Here is a 16,141-nt window from a genome sequence, read left to right on the forward strand (position 1 = left end):
GATACAGCCACAACACAAAGACTACTGGAAACGGCAGGAATGGGAGTACTGAGAAGAATTACAGGAAATACACTGAGAGATCGAAAGAGGAGCGAAGATATTAGAAGACAATGTAACGTACAGTGTATAAACGAATGGACTCTAAATAGAAAAAACGAATAGAATAACCACATAACCAGAATGGAGGAGACAAGTGTGGTCAAAATAGCAAGAGATAAATCACTCATCGGTAGAATTATGTAGAAGTATTGATCGACCACGCAAAAGATGGAGTGACAACCTTCCATAGAGGTATCAATCCGCCAATGAACAAGCAGAATTGCTTATAAAGAGGCAGAAAAAGAAGAAGATTGGTTGGGAGGTCGGGTGGCTTACTGCTTCCTAGTTTTCGAAGCATTGACTAGGCTTGCCTACTCGAGATTTTGAAATATAGATTTTCAACTGTATCAGTCCATTTCTCGCGCCTAGCGATATTAATGCTGTGGAACTAGTAGTAGAGTTGTAGCTTCTATCTTTTTATATTCGAGAAAGTTATTCCGAGTGGATAAGGTTTTGTATAATTTAAGCGTCTTCTTAAGCTGAAACTCTATGACACATTCCACCGACCAAATCGATATTTAGGAATATAGGGAACGTTTTCGGGAATAGGATCTTCGGTGCTTGTATTGGTTGTTCTAATCAGAGCATAAACTAGCTAAAGAACAAAAAATGTAATTAATTCAACTCCTAGATTACTTTGTATCTACCCGTTTTTAAAACTATAATGATAGGGTATTAAAATTATTATTCGTAACAAAAAAGGCGAAAATATATACATACGCAAGATAAAGAGGATAATATGTTTTGGTACGGCAACGTATGAAACATTTTTGAATATTTATGAATCTAATGTACTATAAAAGTATACAATTATGATAAAGTTGGTGTCAATATCCTGCAAATGAACTTCCAGGGATTGATAAAATTTAGCATAGTACAGTTATACAGGTGTAAACATCTAACATAAGATACACGATACACCCATATAAGTGTTACGGTATTAAAAAAAAAGGTCACTAGATATTTTGACAATAAATGATCGAAATATTTGAAAACCATTAAGAGGATGGGTACGTATTTTCGGCTGCAATGCTATTAATAAGTATTAATATTGCTATTAATAAGTATTCAATAAGTATTTTTGAAAAATTTAAACGCAGAATGAAAGATTACGTTATTGGCGAGGGTCGAAAGTCCCTGAGAACTTCTATAATGTTATTTTTAATAAGTTAAAGGGGTGAAAAACTAAGAGAAACTTTAGTGTGATATTTAATTTAAAATATCTCATTCAAAATAAACTTTTTATTTATTCTAAGGGACTTTCGGCCCTCGGTAATAATATAGTCTTTCATTCTGCGTTTAAATTTTTCAAAAATATTTATTGGTTTTTTCAGGATTCGAAAAAAATGAACACAATGTCCGTGGTAATATTTCCATATCTATCTTTGTCATACAACGCACTCAGTCGAATAGAATATTGTCAGCATACTGTCAGTCAGACAGTGACAATCAGTGACAATTTTAAATATTTGACATGGCATCGGGAATATTTTGAGTTGTTGATTAAATAATATTGATATATAGTGTATTTGATAAATAATTGATTTAATACGTGAACTTAATAAAAAGTTATTTATTGTGTATTATTTGTGGAAGATCCAAGCAGAGAATACATCAGGATAATATATTCTGTGATCCAAGTATTTTGTTGTTAAAGATGTTCAAAGTTGTAAGCGTTCTATAGTAACAAGTAACAATATATTATTAAAAAATCACTTTAACACTTTTCCTCTTTTATCGATTGAGTATTAGTTTTTGTTCTACATATAAATTATTACAATCACTGAATACATAGTTAGTGAAAAAATTATCACATTTATTAACTGAATTAATAATTTGCAATTATAAAAATAACAGTTATCCAAGGACATTCAAAAGCCATCTCTTTAAATTAATGATGACCTTTTCAAGTAGAATGACATTCTAGTAATGTTTACATATCCATACCAGTGTGAATTTTACTACACGTAATTTGCCGTGTAAAGACAGAAAAATTAGGGTATCCGTAAAATATTTGCGAATTATGTACCGATGGCCTTAAGGGAATTTTATATTATTTAAAATTCGTTAAACTAATAAAATTTATTAACAAAATATAGGTACACAAATTTTCATTCATCGAATAGTATATACATTTTTTTTTCGTATTATTTATGAAAGAACAAGAAGTCATTGCGAAAGAGACCTCCGTTTGGATTTAGTAGTGCGCTGGGTGCTCGTGAGGCACTTTTTGGCTTAAATTTGTTTCTCTAAAAATGCCGCGACCAACGTAAATATATTTATTTGGCTTTCATCGATTAGGAAACGGCTTTCGATAGTGTACGTGTACATCATGGAACGCTTTTGAACATGCTAAGAATCAAAGGCACTGATGGTAGAGACCTACCATCGACTGATGGTAGTCGATGGGTGATAATCGATGAATTTTACATTCAAAGAGGCGCCAGACAAGGATTCTATCCCTGCTCTTATTTTATGTCTACTCAGATATAATTTTTAAGCAGTATTTGTAAGATTTGGGGACCTAAGAGTTTGGAGTGAAAAACAAGGGTGAACTGATTAATAATCATAATTACGACGCTTACGACAGTTGTAATATGCCTAAGACACTGTTTTAAGCAATAGTCTCCAGGGCATTCCAAAGTTGTTGGTATAAAATACATACAATACGATATACTTGAAATACTTGGAGAACGTATCCCAAGAAAAATATGTGAATGTACATGAAAAACTAATAAAAAAAAGACGTAGTTTTGTTAGAAACTCTTTCATCCTAAACACTATTATTTTATAGTCACAAGACACCTTTTCAGGTGAATTTTTTGTCGTATTGATTAATTCCTAAAACTTTCTACTTTCCCTCATTTTTTATCCATTCTTGATATGTCATGGTGTTTCTACATCACCGCAGCAGCATTTTTAATTTAGAAATTAAAAAAAAATCGTCGATAGAAAGTTTTTCCATGCAAAATCCCGAAGTTTCCGATCAACTTATCAAGCATGAATCAAAATATTTCCTTTCACGCATTTTAAGGGCTGGGAGATGATTGAGGAATATCCACTCACTTCGAATTTTCCGAAACACAGACAAAAAGAACGAACGCGGCTATTACCCGCGTTTTCCCATTTAGTATCTCCTTCGTATTTTCTAAAGTTGTTCTGATAAATATTCAGCCTATATTTTCATAGCTTTCGATATACTCACTGGCGGGTATTTTCAATTTTTCACATGCGAAAAATAATATATTTTTCACTGTGTCATTCGATAATTTCCGTTTTTAATTTTAAATAATTGCTTGGCCCAATCCTGAATAATAATTCCTAGCTACCTAGTTTTATCCCTACCGAAGTACAGACATTTTCTTGGCCACTGCAAACGAATTTTCTCTCTCTTATGTTGACTCCCGCAGGCAATATACGTACGATAACTGTTTCTGCTTTCTCCTCTTAATGGCAATAGACGTGCTTATTCGGCCTCTCTCAGTGAACGGCTACTCAAAAAGAAACAGTAAAGCGAAAAAATACCGCTAATTCGTTAGAGACAACGGCGAATCCGCTAAAGACAATTAAAACTCGGACGAGAAACAACGCATGTGAATACTGCGAATGAAAACCTGCTATGCGATAACCTAAACCTGCTTATCTGGATGCCACGAGTGAAATAACAGTGACATGGGTAAGCCTTATTCCTCAGACATAAGGCATCTTAATTATTTTGCAATATTAATTTTTATCATTTGTTCCCTCTAGATGCTGCTATAACACACAGAAACGTACAGGGTAAAAAAGCCATATCCATGATGAACGGCATTCTGTGGAACCAAACAATATCTAAAGCGAGCAAACAGCTCATAAACAATACAATACCATACTTAAAATTATTGGGACCGTGCAAGTTCGGCAAAGCGACCCCTATTTCTACGCTCTGCAACTTTATTCGCACTTTTAATTATATTGTCCAATTATATTAGTCCTGGTTACTGGATAATTGTCAAGGCCATAGCCCAAAAAAATAATAAGAAGAAAAAATAAGATTCAGGTTATATCAAAACATAAACAATTGTATGTAGTAAATAAAATTAATTATTAAAATGCAGCACTGCAAGCAAAATACAATTAATTAAATTTACCTTTATATAATAATTGCATATCATATCAATATTGTGGAGCAATATATAATTTTTCTGCTTCAATGACAGAAGGTATGAAATATACGTCAAGTCAATTTGACAATTTCAATTGACAATATGAATTATTTAAGATAGTTGCAATATTTCTCCGCGACTCGCGCACGGTCGTTTCTCGTTTCCCTTCCAAGTACTTGCACACCGCGAATAATCACAATCACATATGGCATTGAAGTTTGGCCACTAGTACATTCTTTCACGGTTTTTGCTGTAAATTTTAAAGAACCGCTTGTATTGACATGAAATTTGGCGTAGGCATAGCTAACATGTCAAAGAAAAAAAGTGATATGGTGCCAATGTGTGCTTTTGCCCTGGGGGTGTGTTTCACCCCATCTCGGGTGTGAAAAAATATATGTCCAAGATAAGTCCCGAAATGGATAAACGACTAATTTTAAGCAACTTTTGTTCTACAGAGTTTTTTCACCAAATCAATACTTTTCGAGTTATTTGCAAGTGAATATGTTCATTTTTCAACAAAATAACCACGTTTTTAGACGGTTTTTCGGAAATAACTCAAAACGTAAGCATTTTGTCGAAAAAAAAATTCTTAGCCAAAACTATAGCCTATAAAAAAGTGAAAAAAATGGTGTATATATTAGGTCTCTACACCTAGCAAAAGCAGAGTTATAGCTAATGAAAAATAGGTTCATATTTGAAAAATTCCAAATAGAATAATTCAATGTGAAATATCCAAATGAAATGAAACATTCTTGGGGAAAACACATTACAACTTTCTTAAAGTGTTTAAAAAAAGCTTTATTTCTGTTTTTATAAAAAAAATTTCTAGTATCAAATGTAACCAAGTTACGCTCAAAATAAAGTTAGTCCCTTTTGTTTTGGCAAAAAAAAAATCAGGAAGATCACCCCCAATTAGCAATTTAAATGAAATTAATCGTTACCGCTTCACAAGTTACTTTACTTATGTTGTATTTATATGATCTGTAAGTTTCATCGATACAAAGTGCTTATTTTTGAAAAAATTTGGTTTTGAAGTAAAATTTTTAAAAATTTTAATTTTGAAAAAAGAGCTTTTTTTTCAAAATAACTTAAAAATTGTTAGAGATACTAAAAATCTTAAACAATAAAAAAAGTGGCTTTGCTTTTCTGAATATTTTGTATTTGTTTGTTTTTCTGTAAGACAAAAATTGGTTAAGATTCGGTGTTTCTAAATTTGCATACACTCGTGATAAGTGACTCGTTCAAGCCCTTTTAACTACAGCTCTTTCAAAAATAAGGACTTTGAACCGATAAAACTTACAGATCATATGATCAATACATACGCGAGTAAAAAACTTGTGAAGTGGTAACAATTAAGTTCATTTGAAACGCTAATTAGGGGGCGATTTTCCCGATTTATTACCAAGAAAAGGGACAAACTTTATTTTGAGCCTAACTTGTTTATTTTTGATGCTAAAAAATTGTTTTGAAAAACAAAAATAAGCATTGTTTAAACACTTTAAAAAAGTTAAAATGAGTTTTCTTAAGAAAAGTGTTTCGTTTTTTGGTTATGGCACGTTAAAATATTCGATTTGGAATTTGACAATTATGAACCTATTTTTCATTAGCTATAACTCTGCTTCTACTAGGTATAGTGATCTAATATATACACCATGTTTTTCACTTTTTTACGTGCTATATTTTTGATAAGAATTTTTTTTGGCCAAATACTTACTTTTTGAGTTATTTGCGAAAAACCGTCCGAAAACGTGGTTATTTTGTAGAAAAATTAACATATTTTCGCAAATAACTCGAAAAGCATTAACTTGGTGAAAAAACTTTATAAAACAAAAGTTGCTTAGAATTAGTCATTTTATCCATTTCCGGACTTATTTCGAACATATATTTTTCACCCCCAAAAGGGGGTGAAACTCACCCCTATGGCAAAAGCACACATCGGCACAATATCACTTTTTTCTTTGACTTGTTATATTAGCTATGTACATGCCAAATTTTATACCAATCCAAGCGTTTCTTTAAAATTTAGAGGTTTTGCAATATTTTACCTTTAAAGAACGTACTACACTGGAACAAAGAACATAGAAAATATAGTAACAGAAATAGACTTCTGGAGAAGAACTGCAGACAAATCAAGAAGAGATCGGATACCAAATGATAGAATACGAGAAATGATGAGAGTCACACATACAATAATTGATGACATAAAACAACTAATATGGTACGGCCATGTACAGAGAATGCCAGATGACAGGATCCTTAAACAGATTTTGGCGTGGACACCACAAGGGTGAAGGAAAATAGGAAGGTCGAGGGGAAGCTGGAGGGAGGGAATTGAAAAAGTACTAGAGGAAAGAGAAATCCCTCATTCTTCTTCTTCTTCTTTAGGTGCCGTGTCCGTATTTAGACGTTGGCCGTCATCATGTTTACAAGTTCCTGAAACCTTTCTCTGTCTGCTGCTGAGTGAAATATTTCTTCTGTCTTGGAACCACACCATTGTCCAATATTAAGTACACAACCATGAAAGTTTCTTTCGACCAACCCATCTCTTTCCCTCCACTTTTCCTTGTATTATAAGGCGAAGTAGATGGTATTTAGGTCCTCTAATTATATGGTCGAAGTCTTCTGTTTTTCTCTTTTTTATGATGTTTATATGCAGACGTTTTGAATTCATCATTTGGAGAACATGTTTATTGGAAGTGTGCGAAACCCACGATATCTTTAGGATTCGTCGATAGCACCACAATTCGAATGCTTCTAATTTATTTAGCATTGTGGTTTTTAACGTCCATGTCTCACAACCATACAATAATATAGACCACACATAGCATTTCAGGACCTTCTTGCGAATATTCATCGACAGGCTTCAGTTACATAAAACTGGTTTCCAGGTCATAAAAGCATTACGTTATATTTCGATCACGGTTATTATCTCTTCATCAGAGTCGCAATTAAATTTAACCAACTGATAAGGTATTTAAAATGGTTTACCCGTTCTATCTCCTCTCCATCGAGAGAAGGCACACCTTGATCTACATTAATCTTTCCAACTGCCATCCACTTTGAAATATTGATTTTTAGCCCTGTCCGATAACTTACTTCACTGACTAGGTTTACTAATGTTTTCATATCTTGTAAATTTTCTGCAAGAATGGCTGTGTCGTCAGCGTAGCTGATATTGTTGATTACTTCTCCGCCCAGTCTTACCCTCTCTTGTCTTTCGTCGAAAGCCTCTCTAAAGATTTCTTCAGAGTACAGATTGAAAATACTGGGTGACAAAACATAACCCTGTCGTACTCCACGTTTGATGGATAGTTTTTCAGTACGACTATCTTCAACTTGGATAGACGCTACTTGATTGTAATATAATTATTTTAGCAGTCTTATATCGTAGTATAAATTGGAAAAGACTGTAAGACTTGTACACACTTCTAAGTAGGTCAAAAAGGCAAACAAGTGAATGTTCTCAAAAAAATTGATAGTGTCTAAAAAATGTTTTATTATCAGCTAAGTACTTTCAACACATAACGTGCCATAGAAGCCTTCTATGAAGGTGCCTTACCTTCATAGAAGAGTAATTGCTAAACGACACAATAAAAACATAGATTCTGGGCAAAAGCCACAGATATCGGGTATAACAACCCCTTAAAATGAATAAATTCACATCTATTTTTTTTTTATTTTAAAAAGACAACATGGCTGAGTCAATCCATTTTGAGCCCACGTGAACAGCTGAGGAGGACTGTCATTCGTTAAAATGATAAAGAAGGAACCACAATCTTATTCTTCGTCTTATGGTGCCTATCCGTTACGGATGTTGGACACTAACATGGCTATTCTGACTTTGTTGACTGCTGCCCTGAAATGTCCGGTAGTGGTTAAGTTAAACTATTTTCGCAGGTTATGCAGCCAGGATATTCTTCTTCGTCCTGGACCTCTTTTCCCATGCACTTTACCTTGAAGTATGGTCCGAAGTAGGCCATCTATGTAATCTTATGCGACCTCTGTATTCGTAAATAATAATTAAAAATTAATTAGAATTGAAAATGACTAAAAAGCCATGTATAGGTTAAATGAATTTTAAGTTAAGATATTAAATTTTAAAGTTAAATTTTCAAAAAATTAGAAAGTGTGGAAGGAGTTAGATGAAATCAAACCTAGGAGAAATCTCATATGATAAGTTCAGAGTTTATCGTAGTGGTCATGTCCTGCTGCCCGCAGGCAATTAAAAAGTGTATTGTGTTGTACCTGCTCTGTACAAATCTTGTACCAAAAATTTTACTCGGTCAAATGCCTTATCGAAGTCGATGAAACAGACATAGGCGTTCTTTCGGAACCCAAAACTTTTTTGTAAAAGAACGCCCATACAAAATAGTGCCTCTCTAGTTCCGAGACCTAGACCATCTCCAAATCCGAATTGCTTATTACTCATTCTACACAGAAGGAATACTCGGTTTTGTATATATTCCTCCAGGTTTATGATTAAACAAAGAAGAATGACAGTTAGAAGTCGGAAGGCATCGCAGAACGCTGTAAACCGATAGTAGTAAAAGTAGTAGTTAGTTTCCGCATTATCTTCTTTGACTTTCCTTAAGTTTTCGTTTTACTATTGCATTTATGTATAGGGTTTTATTATTGTGTTTCAATAACTACCTACGCCACTGGCCGTGCCGTGTTCTTGCCAAAACTCTGGCACTGGCTGTGCCGTGTTCAGCCTACATCACCGTAGACCGTAGATCGGGCGAAATTCAATAAAAATAATAAAAATGCGGTGAATAATTCAAAACTCGCCGTTCCCTAAATAATTTTACCATTCTGAAGATATATAGAAATATTGTGTGTAGCATCATATTGCGGAGGCAGTTAGAGTAATGTAACGGCTTTCATCGCGATTTTGGTTTCATTTTTTCTGCTGGAATTGTGCTTTGGCACGGGAAGCGGTAACTAGCTCTCATATCACGATAGCCCGAAATGGCGCATTTACTAGATTTTTGTGGCTACCGTAGCTTAAAGAGAGAAATATGGAAGACAGTTATGTAATAATCAACTCTTTTTGTAATAATAAACTGTAAGAATTTAGCTGACTAAATTGTAACATGTCAAAATTGTTATACATATTTTCAACGAAAACATTTCGTTTATAAATTCGCAAAAGTGTGTGTGTTATTACGTTGCCGCTCCTGCAATACACAGATCAGATTTATCGATGGACTCTTATGTAGTTTTTCTTCTGAATCCAAATCTGAAAACAGCATTTCGATATTTCTAACCGTTTTCGAGATAATCGACCTCAAAGTCTAAAATGTGACGTCACTATCGTTTTATTTTATTCCGACACACTACACGTCCAGCTGAAATCGTTGCTATTAAGTAGGCTAGTTTTTTAATTTCGATTTGTTAAGCAAAGCATACGTTATTTACATTTGAGTTTGACACTTCGTGAATGTCAAACTAAATTTTAAATTAAGTAAGTATTAATAAAACATCAATGACATTTGATAGTGAATTTAATTATTATATAAAATAAATAAGATGTTCAAAAATACAATTTGAGTATATTTTAAAAGCAATAATTTATTAACAGCTTTAAAAAGGTCTATACAAGTATACGGCCTCCCCTTTATGATAAATGGACTGTTCCTTTTGCTATGAAATTAAAATATAGTCGGTTCGCTAAACTCGACACAACTGGCTAGTGATTTTAATAGGCAATTTTTTTGTTTTTTTGCGAATTTTGCCAAAATTGGAAAATTATTAATTACTTAGTAATTATTAACTAATTAGTAATAATTTTTTTGCCAAATTGGCAAAATTATTGACTAAAATCACTAGCCAGTAGTGTCTGAGTTTAGCGAACCACCGACAGTATAATATGAAATAATGTTGTTTGGTATAAAAAATTATGGTCTGATATGTGCAATTACATCCTTCTAACGGAAAAAAATTTGAAAATTTTTCTCAAATTATGGATACCAACAACATTTTCATTTATAACTCTTTTATTTTTAATTTGACGAAGAAAAGTTATTCTTCATAAAAAGCTCTTCATTTTCTAACATTTATGATGCAACGAGCATATATAAAATTTTATTAATTTTATAAGAGGTATATAAAAAATATGAATTTCGATCAAGAGTAAACTACCTTTATAGTTCATAACATTTAAATTAGAATGATATAATTGGAGATTAAAACATAATTATTAATTCTAAACTACTTTTCATAATAGCAATTTTCCATATTATGAATTAAAATACGTAAATAAACAAAGTTTTCGTTATGATAATGCTCGCATTTTCAGCTTGTTTTCTATCTATCTTCGTTTATCTTATTGAACTCTAACATTATTATTTATTAAAAACACCCAGTGTATGAGTGTATGTCCTCGAAATAATAAGACACGAACTAATTTTTTGAAGGCGACCTACCTATCTATTTTGAACTACAATTAAATTCATCAGTACCTACTGGAATACCCGTAATAAGCATCTTAATAAATAAATCCACAAGGAAAAAGTTTTCCTGTAGTTGGCTGTATACCATATAATACAAAAAACAATAAAATCCTGTATAAAAGGTATATTTAAAATCCCTCAAAAGGGCCACATCAAAATCACAACATAACTAGTTTTCGACTGGTTTACCAGTCATCATCAGTGCTTACGTGCAATTTACATGCTAACCACTAAGATATTGTTTAACAAAAATATGTGGGTCAAAGCCCAGTAAAAGTTGTCCGTCAAGGAAACATTGGTTTAAAATGCTACATTAAGCTAGGATGTTTAAAATATTTAGCTAATCTGCCCCAGGTAACATCTAAGCTGTGGATTTGACTTGTTCACATCTTGAAAGTATGCCGACTTGCCGTCATCTTTATTTTCTTTCCCTATGACTTTGTTTCAAAATGCATCGTTTTAAAGTTATAAGCAAAGAAAATAGAAAAAAAAATCGATGCTTTTCGAAATTTTTAAATATTTTAATTTTTTTATTAATGTTCCGGGCATATTTGAGAAGGAGCATAAGTCAATTATTATTGTTGAAGTTGTCACCTAACTTTATCTGCAAAAATCCGAATGCCACCTCGCACATCCAAAAATAGACGTTTTTTCACAGATCCGCAGTGGTCTAGTATATTTTTTTTAAATTCTTAGACGTATATGAGATGTTTATGAATTTTTATTATGAATTTAATGTTAATTCCTGCGCAGTTCTGCCCAATTCAGGGCAGGACACATACGAAGAATGGAAGAAAACCGTTTGAGGAAGCGAATTCGTGAATTAGGTACGACCAAGAAAAGTTAATGCAGATCTCAAAACCAGATGGACCGATGCCATCAAGTGAATGACTTGTGACTTGTGACGAATGGAGGAGAAAAACAAGGAATAGAAATGAATGGACGGCACCAAGAGAGGCTTCATCCGACAATGGATGGAATATCTGTTGATGACGATGATGATGATTTAATGTTAATTAACAATTTTAGGACAACTCTTTATCATACTGAATATGATTTTCATTTATTGGTTTTTAACTGTGCTGTAGCTTGGTTAAATCTAGCTTTATCTTGGGACGTACATTTTCCCAACCTTGTTTTTCTCTGTATATGGTTTTTCTGCGATATCACATAACCAGAATTTAGTGAAATAATTATTATTTCCATAAATCAGATTAATCACAAAAATCTGATTAAAGCCGCATTTCCAATAACTATCAAAACCGTACATTATTCTGGAGATTTATTAATGTATATCGATTATTATATACAATGGCAGTTCTCAAAAGTTTACTCTGGCAAGTACATTACATGAGTTGCTCTTCCTCTTAATCAAAGCTTCATTTCTATCAAAGTTTGGATATCAAGATGGCAATTCATATTTTACTTACAGAAGCTCTAAATATTTAGAACTCAGAATAAACCATTCCATTATATTTCGTAACCATCAGGCTTTATCTTCTATCAAAGTTTGGATATCAAGATGGCAATTCATATTTTATTTACAGCAGCTCTAAATAGTTAGTGATTAGACTAAACCATTCCATTAGATTTCGTAACCAATCCATTCCCTCCATAATCAAATGCAGCAGACTATAACGAGGACCTCTTACTACATATGATCGAAATATTCAAGCTTGCGGCTGCGACTGTTAATTGTCTGTATAGTTTCTTACCTCTTATTAACCCTATGGAGGGCTTCAATATTGCCAATATTGTCTACCCAGGATATTCGTACACTTCGCTTCAAAAAAAAACTGGTACAACTCTTGTAACCGAAAATCGCGTTATTCAAGTAGTGTAAGTTGATCTTCTCAAATGTGTCATTCTAATTTCCAGGGCAACGTTGCCAGTCATCTCAATTAAGTACCCATACATTGATTCGTGTTTTATTATAATTTATGATAATATTTCAATTCAAAAATAATGATCGATAGTTAATAAATCTAGACATAACTTTAAATTATTATGTTTAAATTAAAATCGAGAAGCGTGATTGGATCCTCGTAAATTGTACTGTAAATACAAAACTCTATTGAGTTGTGGGATACAGGGCCGCCGAGAGGGCGGTACAGCCGGTACATTTTACCGGGGCCCGGCGATGTAAGGGGCCCGGCGTCGACCAGACCAAAGACGTAATTTTTCCCGTTTTTTTGCTCTTCACTTTATGTCCATATTGCGTTTAATTAGATAATACTCACCTATATTTAATATTATGACCTTTAATCGATTTTGTTTAAAATTTTAACAGCAATAAATCACACTAGTCAAATACTACAGTGCAGTCAGATAAAACTATGGTATGGATATGGAGATTAAAAATATATCGACTTCTAGAATATTTACAAGTAATCAGAAAAATCCATGTTGAAGAATCTAAATTAGTTACCAGCAATTATGGAATAAATCTAGAATTTACATCAAATAAAGAAAAACGGCGCAAAAAACCTGTGAGATTTTTGAAGTTATACTTCTTTAGGCGCGATTGAGAGTAAAATTTCATAATACTGCGCGCATGCGCACACAGGCAGTATGGGGTTTAGTTGCTAAATCTTTCTAGTTATGTATAAATATATCAGTGCAAGAAAAGGTGTGAAAAGAATATATTAGTGTTTTTAGTAAATATATTTATTTTAATTTTTGTGTCTTTGGACTTGTCTTCCTCAGGAGTAAGATGAGTATTATTAAAACATTTTATTGTATATTTATTATACATCACCTTGTCTGTTTGCTATCGTGAATTACCATTAGGTATGTTCGAACCGATACAGACACAGTTCTCGTAGCGTATTTGGTATAGCATTCGGCTAGAGATCGAGAGGTCTTGATTATAATTTTTGTGTCTATGGATTTGTCTTCCCCGGGAATAAGATAGTTTATAATAATAGTAAATATATTTAAAGTATTTTTGTATACTTCATTTAAATTTGTCCGTATGTATGAGAAATCTTGTAACCTGTCAAATCAAAAGGTATATAGCTCAGTGGTAGAGCGTGTGGCCGGAGATCAAGAGGTCCCAGGTTCAAATCCCGGACGATTCATATTCTTTTTTTTTTATATTTTTGGTATCGTTTTAATAACATTTTTTTAAAAGTGGTAGGTGAAGAAAGTTAGTTTAATATTTAAATAAAATACAAATAACCTGTTAAGTATATTAATTTCGTTGAAATCATAATAATAGAAGTATAACTTCTTACGTGGGTACAAAGTACACACACATTCTTTTTTTATGTTTTGCCTGGGCCTAGTAATGATGTGCACGTTTGAGCCCGACGTAATATTTCACTGGGAAATATTTTTTAATACTGTCACAGAATACTGTCACAATATTAAGAAAGAAATTGATATATTATATGTATTGCGCGAGTTTTATAAAGAAGACATCAGTGAAGAATTATTTATAGATGAAATTTTTCATTTGAAAGCCATATACAAGGATAATATTGGTGAATCTCAAGTTTCTCCAATAGATTTGCTTAATAAAATTAAACATGTCAAATTTGAATCGTTATTGCGTTAAGAATATTTTGCACATTACCGGTAAGAGTCGTAGAAGAAAATGCTATGAGGTAATTATAGCTACAATGAAACATGATCGGTTGACTACCTATCAAGTTTGTGAATTGAGAATGATTTGTGCAATATCATGAGATTTTTCGAAAATTAGAGATATTTTTGCCAATCAGAAAATTCGAAAAGCACCTGTATTATAAATATTTTCACTCTTATAAATATAATCAAAATTTGATAAAATTTATATTTGAAATGTTTATTAATAAATAATTTTATTTCTATAAAAATTAAACAATTTTTGTCGCTCTTCACTTTTTGCCGGGGGTCCGCCCTTCACTTTTTGCCAGGGGCCCGCCCTTCACTTTATACCGGGGCCCGCTCATCCCTCTCGACGGCCCTGGTGGGATACTAGAATAAACACACGGGAAAAATAAAAAAATTGATTTGAAATCAATACAATATGAATAACTTTTACAGTGAACAAGTGTGGAATTTAAATATATGTATTACAATTCGAAACTGCTGAAATATTATTATTTTGTCATAGCTCCATTATTATTAATCACTTCTTGTAATCTTCTGGGGACTGAGAAATAAATTTAGTTATAAATTTTCATCTTCGTCCAAGCTTTCCCAGGTTTCTTCAATGATGGTCAATTGGTAGTGATAAAAAAATAATACCTATCTAAAACCTTTATACATTTTTAAACGTCATTTTTTTGTATTTAGATTTAGTGCAATTCCGTTATCTGTTATGGCAACAACGAAGTGATTCACAAAATATTGTATCCAGTCTGAACACAGATTTACATTGGGAAAAAAAAGTGTACCAGTTTTTTATGACGGGAAGTGTACCCTTCTTTAATAACACAAAATTTTCAAAAGCTTACAATTGATTAATCTCTAATTGCTTCATTGTCCAGGTCTCAGATCCGTATAGAAAAGTTACAGCGCAACAATATTATCCTTAGATCCATTCGTTCGTCTCTACTACATAATAAATATTCCATTTTCACAAATTATGTCCTTGCTATTTCTATATGGCTGTTAATCTCTTGCGTTGGTTCTGCATTTTGACTAACCAATGTTCCTGGATATGTGTATTTGTCTACCCTTCCTATCTGGATATTATAAATATGGAGTGCTCGTTGTCTTTTGGATGTTTTGTAATGACCATGAATTTTATTTTCTTTAAGTTCATTTTAATACCATATATGGTACACTTTTCATTCAGCCGTTCCAGTATGTTTGTCACACTTTGTAGACTTAAAGTAAATATGACAGTGTCATAGGCATATCTTATATTATTAAGGATTTCACATTTAAGATCACCCCATTCTTACATTCTCCTAAAGCTTCTTGGACGGCTTCGCTGTATATATTAAACAGCAGTGGTGAAAATACACAGCCCTGTCTTACACCCGGAAGAGTTTCTATTTCTGCCTACATGTGACCCTCAATTCTTATTTTGACTTTTTGGTTCCAGTAGAGGTTTGAAATTACTCTGATGATGATGTGGCTGCTGTCAATGTTTTTTAGCTTTAAGATATCACCTTGGCTGCGTTACGGGACAAATAGACCTCGTACCACACTAACGGTTGGCTGCGTCGACTATGTCGTAACGCACGGTGACCAATGTGGATTATATATGCCTCCTAGCGCACCCAACGATAAATATCTCTAAACGCAGCCAAGGTGATATTCATTCGTTTATCGTTTTGCCAATAATTGTCAAATGCTTTTTCGAAATCAATAAAGCACGTGGACATCTTCTGGTATTTCGAAGCGATTAAAGCAACATAATAGGATGGTATACGATTTACTCAAATCAGGGTGTTTTAGAACATATATACCGTCCAGCCTAGAAAGGTTTTGGTCAAAAGAAACGAAACA

The sequence above is a fragment of the Diabrotica virgifera genome, chromosome 5 (assembly GCF_917563875.1).
Source record: "Diabrotica virgifera virgifera chromosome 5, PGI_DIABVI_V3a".
Lineage (NCBI taxonomy): Eukaryota > Metazoa > Arthropoda > Insecta > Coleoptera > Chrysomelidae > Diabrotica > Diabrotica virgifera.